We start from the raw sequence: 20729 nt of genomic DNA on the forward strand, positions 1-20729 counted from the left end.
GGCAAATGGAGCCTTGTGATATTGGCTTGCTACTAATCATTACAGATCAGAGCATCATTTCACTCAACACCTCCTGGGCAAGGGGTTCATCTTCAAGACAGCATCTGTGTCTCTGAGCAGGAGCACGCAGCACCTGCAGACCTCAGAACAAAAAAGCAGAATTGCTCCCTCCACTCCAAGCACACCTCTGCTGCAAATCACCACATCCAGAAATTTAAGAGACATAAAACGGGCTGAGCTGTATCAATTCATTTTTATTCCACTGATGTTCCCTTGCCCACTGTTTGCACTTATTGATCCACAACTAAGAGAGAAGGCCAGACACATGAAAGAATAAAGGTAAACCCAAAAAGTGCCACTGTTCTAGAGCAACACAAACCATAGCTTGAAGCTGGAGGGCAGAGGAGGGACAAGGAAGCAGAGCAGCAAGAGAAAAGGAGAACAGAGAAAAGAAGAGAGAATTAGAGACAAAGCAAACAAGATTAAGTTTCATCTGACTTATTGGATGTACACTCAGAAAGCAAAAGGCAGGGAGAAGAAGGGCAGAGGGGGAGAACATGAACTGCAGCAAGGTCTGTCCTGGGGCTCCATGCAATGGTTTTGTCAGAGACTCTCCGAGGCTGGTGCCACTTCTTATGATGTGTAGCTTTAATGAAAGAAGGAGGGGGGCAGGGGCAAAGGGAAAAAGAAAAAGCGACTGAGACTCTCTGTCTCTTCCTCGGTCTCAGTTTGCAGAGACCTATTGGCCATAACTCTTGCAGGGCAAATAACAAGCGTTCCCCATCCAAATGTAAGCACATTGGCACTTAATCCTATTTTATAAAGGTTATAGTTTTACATAAATCACTGGCTCTAAATGCACTTTAGTCATCCTCCTCGTGTTAAGTTTCCCTTTAAGCCTAACTAGGCAAGGAGGATTTCTCCCACTGGCCCTCTGGACATGACGCCACCAAGATTGAACTATGCTCTCCATCTTTAATATCCCTGGAGGGATTCATCTGTAATGATGTCAGGGGCTAAGCATACTCTCTTGCCAGGGCGGGGGAATTAAATTCATCCTTTCCCTGTCTCACTCGGGTCCAGAGGAACTAAAACCAAGTTGTTCAGAGAGCAGAGAAAACTGGTGGTGCTTTACTTTTGATGTCCTGCTCTCCATGCAGCTTCTCTATTGTCTACTAATATAGACAATATAATACGTCTAATAATATGTCTAATAAAAAAGCTTAGTTGCCTTTTCTTCAGTGTTTTCACTATCAGCCACCCCATTAATGAAGTTTACAATAGTCTCCAAGACATCTCTTCTCTATCATATTGTGGTGAATGGTTTGCCCAGTGAGTTTCAGGGTTACACAGGAAGGGCAGACTGACAGACAGAGCCACCTCTATGTAGGCAGACAGCATAGGTGCTTGAAAAAACACATTTCCATAAGAAATCAGCTTAAAAGTAATTGCTGCAAGTCATCTTTTGTGTGTTTTCATGAAGATGCTCCCTGATGAGGAAGGCACATTCCAGGTTCTGTAGATTTTCTTAACAAGTTCAGTGCTTGTTTTCTGGCAGGGTGTGTGAGGTGTTGAATCATCAGGCACCTATGGAACTTCATGAGCTTGGACCAAGTTAGAGAAAATTACTTTAGGAACTTCAGAGCAGAGGCACAGTGCTCCAGCTGCTGCGTTTACTTTTTCAGATAGTCCATCAGGGCAAACTTCCCTGCCATGGACTTTGAAGCTTCATGTGCTAATTTGGAGTCAGGGAAAGAATTTAAAACAATAGTCATGAGAGGTCAGAGGAAACAAAAGTAGGGCTTGTGCTAGGCAGGGAGTAATAGTGAAACATTCATGCACTCAGGCAGAAAATGCAGGCTATAGGTGTTTTTTTTATTTTTGTAGACAAAATCTGTGCTCATCCCTCCAAGCTCACACACAACCTCAGCTGGCCACCAACCCAGCCATCTCCAGAAATGCCGAAGTTAAGAGTGAGAGACCACAACTCTTGCTGTGTTAGGAGGTACTTGAAACAGAATGAGTTGAAGCACGGTAAAAGCACATAGCAGACCATAATGTAGACAATCCTTACCCATGCCTGGTCTGACCTACAAGGTGGCCCTTAAGTATGCTGTGTGGACAACCAAGGGCACGGCAGAAAGGCCTGGCTGCACTGACTTGTCACTGGAGTCACCCAAGAGCACCAAACTGGCTCCTTTCTTATTTCTCAGTGCTCTTGGTATGAAATGCCTCACTGAGAGCACTCCTTCAGCAGCTGCCATCTGAGACAGATAAATGTGCTGGGAAACAGAAAACCTGAGAGATTTTTTGACTAACAGAATGTGGGTTCTTTCAGCTAATATGGTGGAGCCATCCCTGTGGTCTCTTCTTTAGGGCATCTTCAATTCTAATGTCTCTTCTCTACCCAGACATCCATTTTCATAAAATTTATTCCATTTCAGTCACTAAGCCTTTCTACCTAGTGAAGTTATCTGAGGTTGGATAATAGGTTCAGGAATCATTGGAGTGGAGAAGTGAGGGTAAGAGACAGTGACACCACCATCACATCGGCATTGTCTTCTGAAAACTAAGCTAAAAATAAACTCTCTTTCCATGGAGAGAAGGCAAATGAGTAACACCAGCAGGTAGGCAGGTTACCCTGCTCAAGCTGTCTTGATCCATCTCCACAGAACAGTTTCTGGTAGTCTGCAAGGATACACAGCACCCTGAATTTCCTGTGAGCAATCCAGAAATCTTTCTTAGTTTTCCGCTAGCACAGATTTAATCTAGTCTTTGAGTTTAGGATATGAACAGTGAGGTCTAGGTCTAAGTGAGTGCCTCTGTCTAGCATTAGAAGAGAAGCCAACATGCAAAGGGAAGCAGGTCTTTTGGTCTTTCTGGCCTTGTAGCAGGCAGGAAACAGTACGTGACTTGCAGTCTACCCGTGCAAAACTAGGAGCCATTGAACCAAATTCCCGGTGTCTGATGCAGGACACTACTGGAAATAGACGATGCTCCACTGATATCAGTGTTGTTTAACTCTTCACACCAACTCTGACTCTAGCTCCAAACTCCAGTTGATTTGAAAATACTTCCAGCACATACCCCATCTTAAAGGAAAGCTAAGAGCAGACAGGAGATGAAAAGCCTGAACTCCTCTATAGAGAGCAATTGCACACCTATGCAATCCGTAAGTCTTCTATGTCAGCCTCAACTTAAATAGCTATATAAGCCTAAACAGAGAGGAATGAATTTCACCCACAAACAAACATGAAGGAAAATTCTACTTGCCAGTCAGTGACAATTCATGCATTAGCAAATTCATGGGGAGTTCAAAGCTCTCTGGTTTGGCCACCAGCTTTGCACAGCTGGGGGAAACTCCATTTCCTTACAAGAGTAATGACATTCTACTACAAGAGTAAGAATAAATCTGTTTTCTATCAGACAACCAATAGAAATAATTCATAAGTTTGCCTTATGTGATATGCTTGTGTTTGGAAAGCTCAGCTGCAATCAGTGCCCCACAGTGCAAGGTGCTGTTCATGCTTTAACAAAAATGCAAGCCAAAAGAAACAGAAGAGAGGGAGTCATACACTCAAGGCCATGCAGCAACTCAGCAGCCAAGGGAAAAAATGAACTTAAGTTTTTTGACCACCAGCCCAGTGTTCCTTATGCTGCAGTATACACTGCACCATCAGTGAGGTCAGCAAGCGTTTTGTATACTTTGTACACTTTTCATCATCATCATGCAAGAGCACTTCACAACCTATATTCTTACCTTGCCCCTAGAAAGTAAAAACTGCTTCTGTTCCCCGATACATAAAGGGAATTGAGATGTAGGAAAAAGCTGGAGCTACAGCTACAAATAAATAAATAAAGAAAAATGTCTAGACCATAATTTGTGGTGCTTGTGTCCCAACCTCAAATGCCCTGCTCAGCTTCTACTCAAGACCAAAAGCACCTATGCCATCAGCATAAATACACCTTCTCTAACAAATCCATATTTTGGAACAGGGCCCAGATCTGAGGTCTCCTTTGAGTCACATAAATGCTCTTACCAGAGCATCGTTCTCAAACTCTCTCTGGTCCAGAATTAAGATACAAGAAGCAGCAAAACCTCTTCATCCCCTGCTAATGCAGCATCCAAAGCACCATCCTGATTCTTTTTGGTGCACACTGTTTCCCTTGGGAACAGTTGTAACTGTCACATCAAATCACCGCCATGCACTTGGTGGGGTACTCACTCAACTGTGTCAGTCCAGAGAGCCAACTCCAGCACCAGCATCCCCTAGCTAAGCTTAGCACACCCAGGTCAGCTGCTGGACCTCCACTGTGCCCAAGATCACCAGTCAAAAGCACTCTTTCTGCCCACAAATACACAAGACAAATGTTCACCAGAAACATGTAGGACACTGGGAGTACTAAAACCCAGGCCAGGTCATGGAAACACAAAGCTTGTAGTTTCCTTAACGGTTGACGGAAAAAAAACAAAACAAAACCCGAACAGCATTGCTTCTTTGCAGAGAAATACAGGCTGAGGTCAAGGGCAGAGAATCAAGGTGCTGTTTTCTGAAACATTGATTTGAATCTGCCTTACACTTAAAGAAAAAAGAAAGACAATAAATCCTAAGAAGGAATCAGCAAAAAACCCCACCCATCACCTTAAATGTAGAGTTTTACAGTAAATCTAAATTGCTCACATTAAGGTCCTTCTGCTGAACCAGCTTAGAAGGACTTTTCTCTTCAAAGGGATGCTAGAGTCACTGAGGTTAGTTTATCCCCTTCCTGCAAACATCTCTGGAAAGCATCACAGCTGGAAGGCTGACTTAAATTTGAGACAGACACACAGGCTGGGCTGCTCATGCAAGAGACCCCAAACATTTATAATGACATGTCACACCTGTTCCTTTTTCGCCTGTGCAAGTTCCACAGTGCATCTGAGCCGCATGGAGCTGCTTCCATGTTCTACTCCTCTGTTTGGCTGTACACCCACAGCTCAGATCCACAAGGCAGGGCAAGAGCAGTACATATGCCATGTGGAAAACAAAGCAACAAACCCACAATGTCAACAGTGAAAAGCAGAAGATTCTGCAGCGATACTGAAAGGTGAGTGACAGAAGAGCAGCCTTCCCCTGTGCCCAGGCAGCACTGGTGCCCGCCACTGCCACTACAGCCACCCAAGAACAGGGAATTATCAGTTTTATGCAATCACAAAATAAACACCAGGTTTAGAAGACATTGCCACATCTTGTCAACAGGTATTTCACATCTATGCTCCTTAACACTAAACACCTGCATATGCCTCTCCCATCAGAAATTTCATCCAAGCTAGGCATACCCAACATCCAGAGCAAGCTTTTTGTTTTTAAAATCTTCTGGTAAACTCATCTCACTCCTGGGAAGGTATCAGCCAGGCATTGCTGTCTTTGCTACCCAAACACTTTCTACTGTGTCCCCTAAACCCCACCAAGTTACTTCTTGAAAATTGCTCTTCTCCCTACCAAGATTACCTAGAAGGAGCAGCAGTACAGGGCTAGGACAAAAGAGATTTTGTGCACATAGTTAAGAGAGGGAATACACCTGTTCTGCTCAGAAATGAAGGTGGACCTTGCCAGACTCCTTTGCAAAGCTCTGTTCTGTCCTTAACAGCTCTCCAGGCAGAAGTGGTTCCACCTGGGGGCAGGAGCTCGTTGCAAGATCAGACCTGGTTCCCACTCACTGCATTTGTCTTGCAGGTTCCCAGCTGCAGTAAATCAGCATTACTTTAAAGCTACAGAGATCTCAAGCAGCTGAGACATTGGTTATAAGGCTATTTTCTCTTTCCTGAGCTGTTTCTCTCTAAAGCTGTTTTGCGTGAATGGATGATCTATAGACATGTGTATGATGTATAATCGCATCTCTAAAGTCATTTAGATAGTAGACTTGTTGTTGAAATCCCCTTGCAGATATGTATCTGACTCTGCTTTTGGATTTAGCTCTTAGTCACTAAGAAATAAGTACTTTATGTTTCTTCATTTATGACTGTAAGTTTATATCCTGAATATGCTACCCAGCATGTAGTAGCCTAACTATTCTTTTGGGAAGAATAGGAACTTCCCTTAGTAAGTTAGACTACCAGGTAAGGAGTAACTTTCAGCTGCTAAGGAATGCATAAACTTTGAAATTCACTTTCAACAGAAGCAAACAAAACATCAGAAAAGTTAGCAAGTGGAAAAGGTATTTAGTGTTTTATTGGCAGTAGTGTTTAAAAAGCTTGGCTTCTAGAGCAGCCTCCACCTGCTTAAACCTCTTTAACTCTCTATATGTGAGAAGCTAACAGAAGTTTTAGAACACCAAATCAAACAAGCTGTTGCAGTAAGCCCTGCTTATTAAGTTTAACAGACATATTTTTTCTTTGAGTCTTTCTTAGCTTTGTCACTACTGAGGTATCTATCTGTATTTCACTGTGGGGAAAGAAAAAACAGCAAAGCCCAATTACGGGGGGTGGGTGGAAAAAAGCCTTCAAATCCTCTGCTTTCATTAATTTTATTAGAAATAATAGCAATCATAGCAAATGCCTACTGAGAACACTTAAACATAATCTTTCCAATAATTATTAAATGTTTATATTTAATTTCCCCTAAAGACACTTGGAAAAGCAATTTACTCAAAAAGCAGGAGCACGCAAGTTCAGGACTACCCCAGAAGCATCACATAATAGCATCTAAACAAGCCCCAAATGTCCTCTCCTTTTATCATTTCTTTCCCCTTAGCTGTATCTTGTTAAACTTTCCCTTCGATGACATCTTTCTAGCTTGTTTTTTAGGGGGGATGACCCCTTAAAATGAGGGGCAGAAGCATTGCAAAGGCCCTAAAGGGTCCATTTTGCAGTAGGCGATAGACTGCTAAATCTCTGTTCCAGATGGTGAGTATTCTTAATTTTTGTTTGTGAACTTTGAGTTGGATTGTGTGTTCTCTAACAAGGCTATTTAAGTCTTTTTTCTTTTTTTCCCCCCATTCTTTAAATCTTCAAAACTCTGTTTTTCTTTCCTAACTGTATTTTTTTCTTCTGAAAATTGTTCCAACCCACCTCCCTAACAAATCATCTCTGAGCAGACTTCAAACACAGAGATATTTTGTTTTCAAAAGCTATAGATAGACCTGTTCTTGCACAGTCGCTTGAAAGTAATTCTCATTAATACAATATGTTAAATCCTGATCTTGAGAAGACTTTGATGTGTGGGCTTAGGAGCTCTTCAGGGTGGGATCTATTAAGAAGGGCTTGCTTGGGACAATGAGTTTGTGTATTAGGGCCTAGAGCTGTTAGTTTAAACACAATTAATAAGATGAGGTTATTCCCGTATGTAAGTCTATATATAGGACCACATTTCCAGGCTTATGCTTTTACCTATGCAACTGTGTTACTCCTAAATCCCTATGCCCCATTCCTGCACAGTTCTGGGGCACTGTTTTATCCCTCTAGGATGTTAATAAGCCTCACTGGCAAGGAACAGAGCATTAGCCTTTGATGGGTAGGTAGATTAAATATGCACACATAATAGTAAATATTTATTTAGGTACCTGAGCTATTCTGATTAATGGCTGCATTTTTCTTTTAAACGATTTGAGTACTTTTTAATGGCAATTAATTAGTATTTATGGCATGATTATTTAATTTATTTCACTCTTCTGCTGCTAGTACCATCAGAGAAGCTGGAAACTCCAGGTTTTTACCGTTTTTTCAGGTTGGTAAATATTAGAGTTTGCTTCTATCTTCTGTGTGCCTGGGGATGCACAAACCAGCATGTCTCTGCTCTATTTCCTGCCACTTATTTACCAGCAGCAGAACTACCATCCAGGGAAATAGGACTCCGATTCTGCAAGCACTTCATGAAGTTTTTTAACTTTAAGTACACAAATAAACTTGTTGTGGTCAGCAGTGGCATGAGGATTACATGCATAAGTTTCCAGAAATGGGATCTCTAGGTCTCTCTAGTGACCTGCTTAGCTTGCAGTAATAACAGGGCAGCTCTCAGCGGACTGTGCACAAAGGCACCTAATGCCGTAATCTGGCTTTGGAGGCCTATGTTGATAGGGGCAATACCACTTGTTTTTGCCCCTGATTATTGAAATGCAAGGAAAATGAACAAGGCTTTCATGAAAAAGGAAACAAACACACACAACCCCACACACACCTTCTGTATCAGCTGTGCTAAATGTGTCTGCTGCAGAAGCTATGAGCAAAGAGCTTATAGCAATATGTATCTCTGGCCTGAAAGGTCAGCTGCCACCCATGCAGGCACCCATCTCTTGGTCCTGCACATCATTGTGCAGGAACCTAGTCTTGACTGTTGAGCCTAGAAAGAATCTCCAGTGTTTCTATCCTCTCAAAAACCTACTGAGTTCAAAACCCGTTACCACTTCTATTTTGGGTGAGGAACTGGAGGTCAGGTGGGATTTGCTGTTGCTCGTTAAGCAGTTTGAGCTCTCCCTTGGCTTGAGGCATGCTTTGGCGGTTAGATTATTTTTTTTTTTTTCCCTCCTGAGGCATGTGGGTTTGTAAATGAGACCAATACAATAGGAAGTCAAAACTCTGGAAAGCCCAGTCCTGTTCCAGATTTGGCTGAAAACTTCAGGCGTCTAACGCTCCTGAGCCGATCTGATTACAGAAACTACTAGCAGCCATGGTAAAACTTTGCCTCCCTATAGACAATAAGGAGGGGCTCAGCACCTTGCCTGGATCAGGCAGAGCTGGATGCTATCAACTGGGAATGAGTTGATGGGAGAGGTCCTAATGAAGGAGTGGCTAAGACGATTAGTGCCAAGGGATAAATCTTACACAGACAGATCTCTTTTTTTCTCATCCCCTACACGCTCACCTCCCTCAACAGCCCTGAGTCAAACCAAAGCAAACAGAAGGGGAAAAAATGTGATTAGTTGCAGAGCCACCAGAAATCCAAACAATATTCCATCACGGGTTCTAGGCCAGCACACTAATTTATTGAGTGTGTGGTGCTATTGGAAGTGGCCCGGTGTGCTAACTCGGCAATAGATCATGATAAAAAATGTAAGTGATCCGTTATCGCCAGGTTAATGCACTTTACTATGCAATTCTGCTAGCTCGACAGAAACATCATTACATAATGATAATGATGCTCTGCAAACAGAAACCAGAGGAGGGGGAGGAGGGAACAAGACCTCAGGATCTGGGATATTGCAGAAATTCCTGGGCAAAAAAGGTTGAGTTTTTCAATTAATTTTAAAATAAAAATAGGAAACTGAAATGAGTCAAGTCTCAAAAAGCAAAGGCGTTAAGGAATCATTAGTTCAAAGTAATGAATGCTTTTTTTTCCAGTTCATCTGCCTGATTAGGAGTGTTGATAACCATGAAATTCACCAGATACTTGCTATTGTTTCATTTCTCAAGAGCTGACAGGGCTGTTTGGATCTGGATGCACTTTGCTGATAATGTGGATGAATCAAAAAACTGTCTTCCTGCCTGGCACATGGCTCTTTCAAGCTGGAGAGAGACTGATGTCGGCAGGCAGGAGGAAGGGAGAGGAAGTGCAAATTGCACACAGTGCCTGGGACATGGATACAGGGGGAACGCATCAGCGTGTACAATTGCAAGAGGCAGAGACAGGTAGGGTGTTGGCCTCTGAGATGGTGACAAAAACAGGGAGAGGAAAAAATACAGTGCTGAAGCATGCTACTGATGGAGCGTGTGCAAGCTAAGGGTGAGGGAGTGTGCGCAGGCAGTGCCCTGGGTGAGGTGAAACACCTCTGTGCAGAGTCCCCACAAGTGAGGCTGAATATGTGTGTGACAGAAAGCAAGCACACCACCCGCTCTGAGGGACTATGCACGCATGGTGTAGTGAGAGACGTGGGTGATGCTCATGTGAAAGGTGGCACAACCAAGGTCCAGGGGAAGCGAGTGTGAAAAATCATTGCATGAGTAGAGGCCAAGACAGAAGTTCTCCTGCCTCTGCCTTCTCCTTCATTAGGAGCTGGGTGCAGGATAGAGTCCTGGTCTCTCATACACTGCATTGCTTTACCCCTGTTTTGCTTTGCATCTTCTGGGTGTGACATGTTTGTTTCTGGCACTGTGGAAAGCTCTTGCAGTCAGTATGCTTGCCTGAGTATTTTTAGCAGGTGCTTTGCATTATAAATCCTGCTGGTTTTAACATTGCTGGGTAGACTTGGTATAATTTTCCTTTGGTTTAGCAAGAAACAGGGGCTGACTCAGGGATTAAGGTGTTTCAAGTGAACACAAATAAAAAATAAAGCAGGGGAGGATTAGTCAGAGATGAATGCAACACAAAAGCTGAGTCTTAATTGTGAGAATGGTGCAGGGGAAGAAGAAATAAAACCTCCTTTATTTGCCCCTTCCTTCTCTGAAGACAGTCTGTCCTGGGGTCAGCATTGACAATGTGTTCTGGTAATGTGTCCCTAGTGTGCAAAGATTGCAGCCTTCCTGCAGAGCTCACTTTCTGCGTAACTCATGTTTCAGAGTTGTAACTCTCAGCTTCAGAAGTTCCTGCTTTGGTTCCTAGATGGCAGGCAAGGTGGCAGCCCTCAGCCACGTCTCACGGTTTGCAGCTGTTGTGTGGTGTGGCTGTGAGCAGAGGCTGGCTGCTGGCAGGATGAACTGGGAGATGCCTTTTGTGACACACATTCCCTTCTCCAGCAGCAGGATTCCCTTAGAGACTCCAAACAACTGAGCCGTATTGGAAAGTGGAGTTTCTGAAGCACTAAAACTATCCATGCAAGCCTGTTGTGAGAGGGAAGATGCCTTTGAGTAAACCTAGATGCTTTTTAAATATAAGTTCCTGTGACTTTAGTGAAAGGCGAGTAGTGGCAGTTGCAAGGAATTAGTGACATGGTAGCACTGAAAAACCTATGGAAAAAGGGGCTGGTCTTCCCTGGCCAATCCCTACTCCTTTTTTTTGAGCATAAAAGACCCTGAAGGCTTCAACACCTGAATAAATTACAAATTTTCTGCCTTCCCTGAGGATGAAGGGGGTTATTCTGTTCAAACTGCTGGGGTTCATGCTTTTACTAAATAGTAAAGGCTCAGCGTTTAATCCTTCAGCGAGTGTAGCGTAAGCTACTTTGTACTTTTATCTCCTGTTCAGCGCAACTGCCTGTGTACGCACATGGACTTTCTGGCGAAGCCCCTGTCACACACTTTGGGCTCTCATGTTGCCCTGTTCATATCCCACATTTCATGGCTGATGTCAGGCTTTGGCCAGAAGATAACAGAAGTGGGTTTTGATCTTTTTGTTCCCATTCTATCTGTGCCCTACCTTGTCAGAAATAAACAGCTATAACAGACATTGAGACAATAAATTTCATAGCCTCAGGTTGGTTTCTTATGAACTGTTGTCCTCATTGAAAATCTTTTTATATTTCCATTCAATTCTTTTTCTACTGACAAGAAGATGCAAGGACTAATTTAGAAGGAGATAATGAGTAACTGTATGTGTACATGGACATGTACACATTTTCTCTCAAGATAGTGTAAAAATTGTGATTAGTCGTTTAGATTAGTTATGCTTCAAATTCCCAATCAAAATTAGATACTTGTTGTGCTAGTCACAGCAATTTCACGTAACAAAACAGTGTTCCTGCCACTGCTCTCTGGCAGCAGCCTCTGATAAGGAGTGTGGAGGTAGGGAAGGGTTGAAGGCTCCAGAATGTGCTGTGGTCAGCACAGAACAGTGGGTTTGGAACTCTGCACCACAAGTGTTGTGCTGCAGCCCAGGGGTGGCATTGGCTTACACTGCATATGTGGAGTCCCAGCAAGCAATAGGGTGGAAGTGAAAGGAGATCTTGTTGCCAGAGTCCTGAACATCCATGAACACAAAAGCATGAGATGTTGTGTACCAGGTTGTGTGATGGAGTGGGTATCTGTGTATTGAGGTTGTGGGACTAATGGGCAGGAACAAGCAGGGTACTGCTCCAAAATACTGCTTCCATCAGGCCTGGGCTTCTAAGTTCTCTGTGCCATGTATTTGTGTGGGGTAGCACTACACATTCCTGAGGTGCCCTCACAGGGTGAAGGACAGCTGGCATTCTGTCTATTAACTCATATAGTTCCCCTCCTGGGTAAAATGCAAGCTTCTTGTGTTGAACCATCATCTCTGGTAGTATAAGTGAACATAAGGGAAGGCATTGCTAAGGTTCCTATGGAGAGTTATTGTTTTTTTAAAAAATATTTCCTGTAAGAAGAGCAAAGAAAAAGTAGAAACACTTCAATTTTTTTCCCAACCATGGTGTCATGAAAAGGAGACAGGAGGGAGGGAGGATGGTGGCGCCAATGGAATATGAAACTCCTATCATTGTTCTTGAAGACTAAACCAATGAAAATCTCAGTCATACAAAATGCTTTATATCTGATCTTTCACTGTAAATGTCATATAAAGAAAGGATCTCTCTGATATTTCAAGGAGCAGCAAAGTCTGTGATGACACGCTGGTATCAAGATTTGCATATTTATTATAGATAAGCTGTCAAAATGTATGTTGTCAATTTCACCTTATACTCGGAATTTAATGATGCACATAAAGGACAGAAAATCTTTAATATTAATATTAATATGATTTTAGATTATAAGACTTCATTGTGGATATCAATTACCTAACCCTTAAGGACATGTCACTCAAGTGATATAGTTTATAGAAAATTAATGTAATCCATTCTGTATGATCTATTGCAAGACCTGGGAGCTCAGGAGGTGGTACAGGGGGCTGGGGGGTGACCATTATTAGTTTGCATTACTTTCTTAGGTACTTTACGTTCTTTAAGTAGATAACTGTCAATGACCTGGGGCTTGTTTGCTGTCTTTCATGTACCTGTTGGGGTACTGTGCAACCTCTAACCTTCAGGAGAGCTTGCAGTTTTGCTGGCAACCCTGTGTTGTGTCAGTGTTTGCATAAACAGACCGTGCTTCATCAACAAGAGGTCCTCTTAGAGAAATATTTTATTTCAATTTGCTACTTAATAACTTTAAGGGGGTAGGCATTACAGCTTCCAAGTACATAAAGGAGAAGCGAATGTAGGAAAGCAGCTGAGAAATATAAGTGACTCCTGTGGTTGATATGGCTAGAGGTAGCTGCAGGGATGGAAGCTGTAAAAAAGAAGGCTGAGACCATCAAGCTTCTTAAACTTCGTGGTTGCTATAGCATGGAAAAGTCACCCTGGTATTTGGAGGAAAGCTTTAAAATGGTATAGGCCTTGCCTTGTCTTTTTTCATATCTTCTTCATATTAAAAAAGCCTTGTTTATTCAAAGCACTACCAAATCAACCTTCCTACACCTCCTTCGCACAGGGAGAAGTTTCCACATAGTATTCAGAGAGAAAGATTGATGTTTGGATCTCTTACTAATGTGTGGGCTATTTGTTGCTGCAGTCCATTACCTATGGCAGTTGACACCAGCAGTTCCAGTGGAGTTCTTCCCTTAGGAGAAGACAAAAATTAAACCAGACTGCAACAACTAAATCTGTTTTCCTTTGAGGAGGAGGACTGGAAAAGATCCTTGCCAGCTTTCCCTTGCAACTCTTGTATGTTTAGAAGAAATCATTTGTGGGTGGACAGGTCTAGGACCAGTTTCAAGATGGGGTGAAAGGTCAATGCCCTAACATAGGTGTTCTTCCTCGTGTGCAGCTCTGCTGTCCTGCCCTTTCTTTGCAAACCTTTTGTTCAGACTGTAACTGAGCTGGGGCACGGCTATCTTTCACTGCAAGTATGCACAACACCTAGGTGTAGCCACTTGATCTTATTTTAACTTGCTAGTAATTGTGTAGCGTGTCTGATCAGCTCCCTGACCCTCATCTCCCCTGACATCAGTGCACAGGGAGGAGAGCATTAACCCTGCTGACAAAACAACATCTTCAGTTTGTTTTAGTGTTGCAGGATTGATTGTTTTTTTGGTTTTGGTTTGTGGGTTTTTTTTTTCTTCTTTTTTCTTTTTTTTTCTTTCTATGGACCAGGAAGAAGCTGCCCAACATTAGAAATTACCTTTTCTTTGGATCCCTATTTTGAATTAAGTAACTGACAACCTGTGTTTGGGACTTTAGGAAGCAAAAGACCCACCACCCACATTATGTGTTATCTTCTAAGCTGTGAGTTCCCTGAGGGACACTTAAATCAGTACAGGGCATCTGTACCCTGACATCATGGTGGGATGGGGAGAAGGAACTGGAAACTACCTTGCTAATATTCCCACCAGTGAAGGACCATAATGTGGAAGTTCAACCATGAAATGAAGATTACGTGAATCTCTTTCCTTTTTCCACTTCATAATACCTGCAGCAAACAGGTAGGGGAGGTCTTATATTTAGCATGTGAAAGTCTGGAAACCCTGGCAATGAGGACTGGATCAATGTAGTTGGTTACTGCTGGAGTTTATACACATACATACTCTTTGTCTTTGAAAAAGACAGTATGCACAGGCTCAGTAAGAACAACAGCAAAAAAAAAAAAAAAAAAGGCAGGTGGGAATGAGGAGGGTGGCAAGGATGGCTTGAGAGAACTGTAGTGGCAGCACTTTAAAAAACACCTTCCCGTCATCATGGCTTTTAACGGACCTGAGCTTCCACAGATCTTGTGTTGGCAGCTTGGTTTCTATCTGATATTGGGGTGGGGATGGAGGGATTGCATTGTATTTTGTTTGTATAAACTAGTTAATGGATGAACACTCTGGCCATGTTTCCTTCTTTTAAATAGTACCAAAGCTTCACTAGTACAACCTCATCTGCACATTGCCCAAATGCTGAATAGGGAGATGTTTCTCAACATGTTCATGCCTCTAGAGAAACCGTGGGGAAAAAAATAAAAAGGTCTAACACCAAATTCTGTCCTATTTTCATTGCTGTTTACCTCTTTTTTTTTTTGTTTTTCCCTTTCCCTCTCCCTACCTCCTTTCTCCTGCTTGCATATTTAGGACACTTACTCATCTGTGTAACTGTCTCATCTATTTCCTGTAGGCCTCCTGCATAGTAGTATAAGCAATTAAATAACCTAATCAGCCAAATACGTGTGCTCTTTCTTGCCTTGTGCATTTTCTCCTAGTTGTATCTGTTTATCTCCTTGTCTCCAATATCTGTTTTTATCTATTAGTATGTCTTCTTTCCCATGTTTTATCCGTTAATACCTCTTGTTCAGCTGAGGATAAACTCAGTAATAATTGCACTATAAAATGAAGAGTACACTACATGTCTCTTATTGCTCAGGGGTCTGTTAATTGGAATTTATAAAGTTCAATAAACAGTAATCCAATAAGACCTAAACTCTTATTCATTTATCTTAGAGGTAATATCCAGGCTGCCAGGAGCAAGCTGGAAGTGGCTGAACCACAAGCCTCAGTTGCACATGCAGAATGGATTTGTCTTTTTACTTCTCTGTAGTAGGTATCTGCAGCTGTGAGTCTCCCAGCAACGATGTCACCTTGGTGGAGCCTGATGGTGGGAGATGTTTTTCTCTCTCTCTGGGAAGCTTTGAAGTAACATGGTAATAAGCAACTCATGGAAACGAGAAGATAATAATGTTTTCCCTCATGTCTGGGTCTGGCTAGCCGATCCATGCAGAAGTAGTCAGTCCTGTGGCTCCAGGTTTTTTCCCTTTTTTCACTGCTAACTTAGAGCTAATTTAATACACTGTTTCACCCCCCCACCCCCCCCCCACCCCACCCCCTCTGAATTCTGCCTTTCAGCTGTGGCCATCTACTAGTGGTATCTGCTCTCCTTCACTCTGGCCTAAAGCACCATTTATGAATCACACTGGACATCACCAGCTTTTCATCTCTGCCTATGTTTTAGTGGAGGGTGAGGACATTGAGCAGCTCTGATATTTTTTTGGTACTGTGTTGTGAGCTCTGCACATACTAGTGCCATGTTTCCTGTGGTCCACTGCCACTGCAGCCAGTACTGGACCTCAGAAGACACTGGCCAGGTACTGTCCCTAAAGCTGTCCAGGAAAGCAATGCAGGTGTGGGGTGAGATGGGGTCTTGTTTCAAGGCCTCTTGTGGACAGATTGAATAGCCCTGCATTTCAGTAGCAAACAAGTAAGTGTTCTGCAATGCAGTCCCTGTAGATGTTGTACCAAATATATCTTGGTGAAAATGCAACTTAAATAGCAATACATTGACTGGACAGGCTAAACAGATAACATGATACCTGATTATTGGATCAGCATATGGTTTGAAAGCAAAAAGCAGTAGGACCTGGAAGTGTTTTACACAGGGTGCTGGGAATTGTAGGCAGCACGCGAGGTATCCAGCTGACTTGCTACAAGCCTTTTGAAGAGTGGTACAACTGTGTTTGTTACCAGCTGAAAGACAGACTGTGGAAAACAATTTCTCAAACAGCTTTTCCTGAAAGTCTTCTGTGTTGTTTTTGTAACCCTATAATAATGATGTCAGGCTTTTAAGATGAGTTGATAAAGCTAAAAATATTGCTTAGAAACCCCCTTAGAAAATAGCATTTCAGTATCTCGAAAGTGTTTCCCAGGAAGCCCCACAGAAACCTTTCCAGCATGCAGCAGTATCTGCTCCTGATAAATAGTTGCTGATAAATAGTAGGTGTGACAGAAGATGGCTGGACTGGGGAATGCAAAGCTGAGCTGAGGGTCAGGAGTCTTGTTCCCTAACTCTTCTGCAACTTGAAGCAAGACACCCTGTCAGCACCTCACTAGCTGTGCTAGACTAATGTTGATGGCTTTTCATATTAAAAGTGCTTCTGCATTATTGTGCTACTGGATGCTGAAAAAGTAGCTTGATCTTGGTTCTGTGGCATTTCTACCTCTGCTTCCAGAGGCTGGAGTCTTGCTGGATGTCTTTACTGATGCCTACTCGTGTCTTGCAATGGGTTAAAAGCATTCTCCTAAGATTTTGAAGCAGTGATATTATGGCAGTAGTTTCTACATCATTGCCTATGCACTGATGAGCTCTTTGCAGCTTGATGGGGTTGGCAGAAGTTCCCCAACTCAGAGTGACTAGGCAAATGTTCAGATGACTCCACTAAAGGGTTGCTGTTTTTTTTATTTTCAGTCTAATGTTTGTTACCTTGGGGTCCACAAGTTTTTGAAAGAAGAGAGTATACTAGGGAGAGAACGTACATATTTGTGCTGTTCTTATGCTTTTTCACTTAATAGCCATTACTGACCACTGCCAGAGAGAGGATACTGGGATAAATGGACATTGGGCCTGACCCAGAAGGTTGTGGTTATAAACGGCCCTCCTGAGACCCCTTTTTCTGCATTCACTGGCTGAATAAATAACTTTGGGCCATCAAACTCTGTTCTGAGAGCCCCAGCCACGTATCTAAAGTGAGGTGGGAGGAATCTCTGTCTCCAGGTCTATTCTAGTCAAGTGAAAACTAAAACCGTAATGGTGAGTGGCAAATGTTCTCCAAAACCCAGAAGTGATGGTGGGCAAGGCAGTGTATTTGGTGCTTTTTTCTTTGCCCCCATTTGGTAATGAAAAACCATTTGCTGAAGAAAACCGGGCTTTTATAAACCCTTAGTTAATCAGTACAGCAGCTGTAGCAATATATTTGATCTTTTCATACTTCAGTGTTGTAACAGCTTAATATTAGGTGTTAGAACAACATATGTCTCTGATTTAAGAGTATTCACTTCTTTTAGGACTGTGGAAAAAATGCAGGCTCTGTGGTGAGGAGAGAAAAGGGATGTCAATTTTATCAGCTTTAGTACAGAAATGGACAAAAATCCTACCCTTGATTCAAAGCTTCAAAGGTGTAAAGTGAAGGCTCGTTATGACCTGTTCTGTCAAATGAAGCATGGTAGTTGTTCAGAGGTAATATCCTCATATATTATCATGCTTAAAAACAGGCAATATCATAAACTTCTTGAAGCACCTAACATACCACAGAAGCTGTGCAGGCTGGTAAAGTCACTAGTTAACATCTCTAAATCATGCAAAGCTGCCAGTGCTATATTCTTTTCTGATGTTTTCAAGGTGACCTGCCATTCTCACTATAAACCAGATTTGTTACTTTTTTTAGGAAGGGGAGTGTGTCTGCTGTGGGGCAGTGCATAACAGCTTTTTAACCATGCTGGGGCACCATTCCTCAGATAGCACATGTGCCCTGACCAGAATAAAGGACCGAGGGATTTCTTGTTGACCACCATCATAATATTGGAATCTTTTTCAGTAATACAGGCAGGGCCTTTGTTTCCTCATTCCATGAAGCACTGGTTCAGCCTTAACACAGGTAGGTTCATGGCACCTTCCTGCAGTTTTTATAGCCACAGCAACACATTGAATGCTACACTTTTGAGGAGGGGGATAGGATTTGAAATGCCAGGGCAATGCCAGCCCCTGTGGGCTTTGCTTCTTTTCTCAAAGACAGTAGTTCCAGGAACAGGGGTTGAAGTTTCTGTAGCTTATTTTTAAGTATGTGCCTAAAGATAGACTTTTAATGCTATATATAGGCACCTAAGTGTGTGGCCTAGCTTTCAGAGATACAAATACACAGAAGATTTCACTGAAATCAATGGGGGCAACTCTATGCTCAGCAGTTCTGAAAAATCATGCCACTGTTTTAGTGGGAGCATTGATTTCTAGTTCCCACAATGTGTCATGGTAAGATATGCCTAGGCCAGGGTCATATGGAGCTCAGTGTTCCGAACAGGAGCTTCTCTCCTGCTTGTTCTACTCTCAGCACGCTGTGGTTTGCACCCATCCATGCCCCAAACCCCCCTCCCTCTCTGAACTGCTGTACTGCTTCACTGACCATGTCAAGGGTTCACTTTGTTCCTGTAGAAGTCTTTTGCAGCCTGTTTAACGTCACTTAGCATTTTGCTACAGTATTTATTTTGAATCTGATTAATTAGGTTTTTCATGACTGGTGTTTTAAGTGCTTCTTGATTTATGTGTTCTGAATATTGTCTCTGGATGTGTTTTGTGGACAGTCTTTAGAAATGTTTGTGCTGTGGTGGTGTTTGTTGCTAATTGCTGTGATTTGTTGAGGCATGGGACAGCTGACTGAATTCACTGTGAGCTAGGGCAGGCAGGGAAATAGTACATTTTATTCTGATGGGGGAAAAAAAGAAGTGGGAAATAACTGTATTGCAAGTTCTAATGAGATTTTATTTAAGTAACAAGTAATTATTTTGAAAGGTAACTAAACCAAAGGAACTTTTTGAAAATCAAACAAAAATCATGTCATGTTTCTTTGGTCAGTTCTTTTATTATTTCTAAAACATAGTTGTTCCCTGCAGCTATGTTAAGGGTGAAGGGTGCCTGTCGAGGCAACTTGGAATGCTTGAACAGGGATGTCCAATATTTGACAATGCTATTGTCTTCCAAACTCCCTTAAAAAAAATGTATATATCTTGTTGGCAATTAATTTTTTTACTAAGTACAACATCATTTCTAAAAACTCTGATTTCTAAAACTGTGTAGCTAAAAACGTAGATCATGGCAGCCCTGTAAATCTGTAAGAAGCTGCCTATTCCCTTTCCTATTGAGAATGCTTTTGCTTAAAGATCCTGCATGTTTTTAGTGACTACTTTGCCTTGTACAGATCAGACTGTCAAAACCGTGCCTGAGGCTGAGGTTTATCTCCAAAAATGTGTTCATTTCCATCAGTGAGAGGGATCTGGTTCTTTGACATGTTTTCTCTCCATGGATCAGTATTCTCCTTAATATCTGAAAGCTGATGGCTTCTGACTGAAGGTTTGGGATATAATCTGGATTATAGTGCAGATAAATTGGCGGGAAAAGTGCTATTTATGGAGCACTGGGATAAAAAGTGAGCTTTTTTTCCAAATACTGAGGAAAGCAAACCTTGTATGTTCCAGCTGCTGATAGTCGTAGAGATTATGTTCATAATATAATAGACAGAGACATGGAGTTGCATATCCAAAGAGTCCAGAATTTCGATTTTGCAGATTGCTATGTATTAGTAGCTTTTTAATTTTGGTCATATTGTTGTCTGCTTGATGTATGTAAATTTGATAGTGTGCCTCTTTCTCACTCTGTGATAGCTCAGAGCTGCTGCCAGTGTGGTCAGGGTGATACACTGCATGATGTTCTGGGATAGATTCTGTTGTGGAGTTGGTGCTTTTTTAGCCTGTCAGCAATTCTTGGGGCTCCTGGTCTTGGCATCTTTCCTAGCCTCTGTCATTTGGACTGCTGAAATAGCAGCATCGTTCCGAGACGTGTTCATATACCAGCCATTGTCTGGAGACTGTTCTCTCTGAATTGTGTTGCATGAGTGCTGCTCGGTATTGAGCAAGCCTAAACTGTTTTATTGGTGTCCCCTCTCACAACATGAAAGAGGCTTTTCTGCCTTTGGTAGCAAGTATAAAATATGTCTAACGGTTAGGGACATTCACACCAGCTAACACACATCAAAAGAATGAATGGAAAAGGGAATCGCGTCCTTTACTTGAGTAGGTTTTTTGCCTTATTATAGAAGTTACACTAGTTTGCAGATTTACAGCTTTCACCAAAAATATAACTGCTCTTCCTCCTCCTCTTCTGCACGCTCCCTCTAGCGTTACCAGGTACGTATGGCATATGCTGTCACCGCTCAGGTAAGGGCTGTTACACGGGGACAAGCGGTAAATGTCACCAGTGCTTTGTGGGGTTTTGTCACTGGAAGAAATGCCAATGGTAAGATTTGCAACTGTGCTGGGAATATGGTGCCAGCCCCTTTCCCTTGCCTTTGCAGCACACCTGCATGAAACTCACCCTACCCATACCCAGATAATCTGCAGCTCGAATCTCTTTTGTGTATC

General features: G+C 42.4%; 1 protein-coding gene across 9 annotated transcripts in view; it reads left to right on the forward strand.

Moving 5' to 3' along the window:
- CELF4 (CUGBP Elav-like family member 4) overlaps positions 1 to 20729 on the forward strand; it is a 723613-nt gene that overhangs the window by 34818 nt on the left and 668066 nt on the right. The gene's annotated exons all lie outside the window — the stretch shown is intronic.

The sequence above is a fragment of the Falco cherrug genome, chromosome Z, assembly GCF_023634085.1.
Source record: "Falco cherrug isolate bFalChe1 chromosome Z, bFalChe1.pri, whole genome shotgun sequence".
NCBI lineage: Eukaryota > Metazoa > Chordata > Aves > Falconiformes > Falconidae > Falco > Falco cherrug.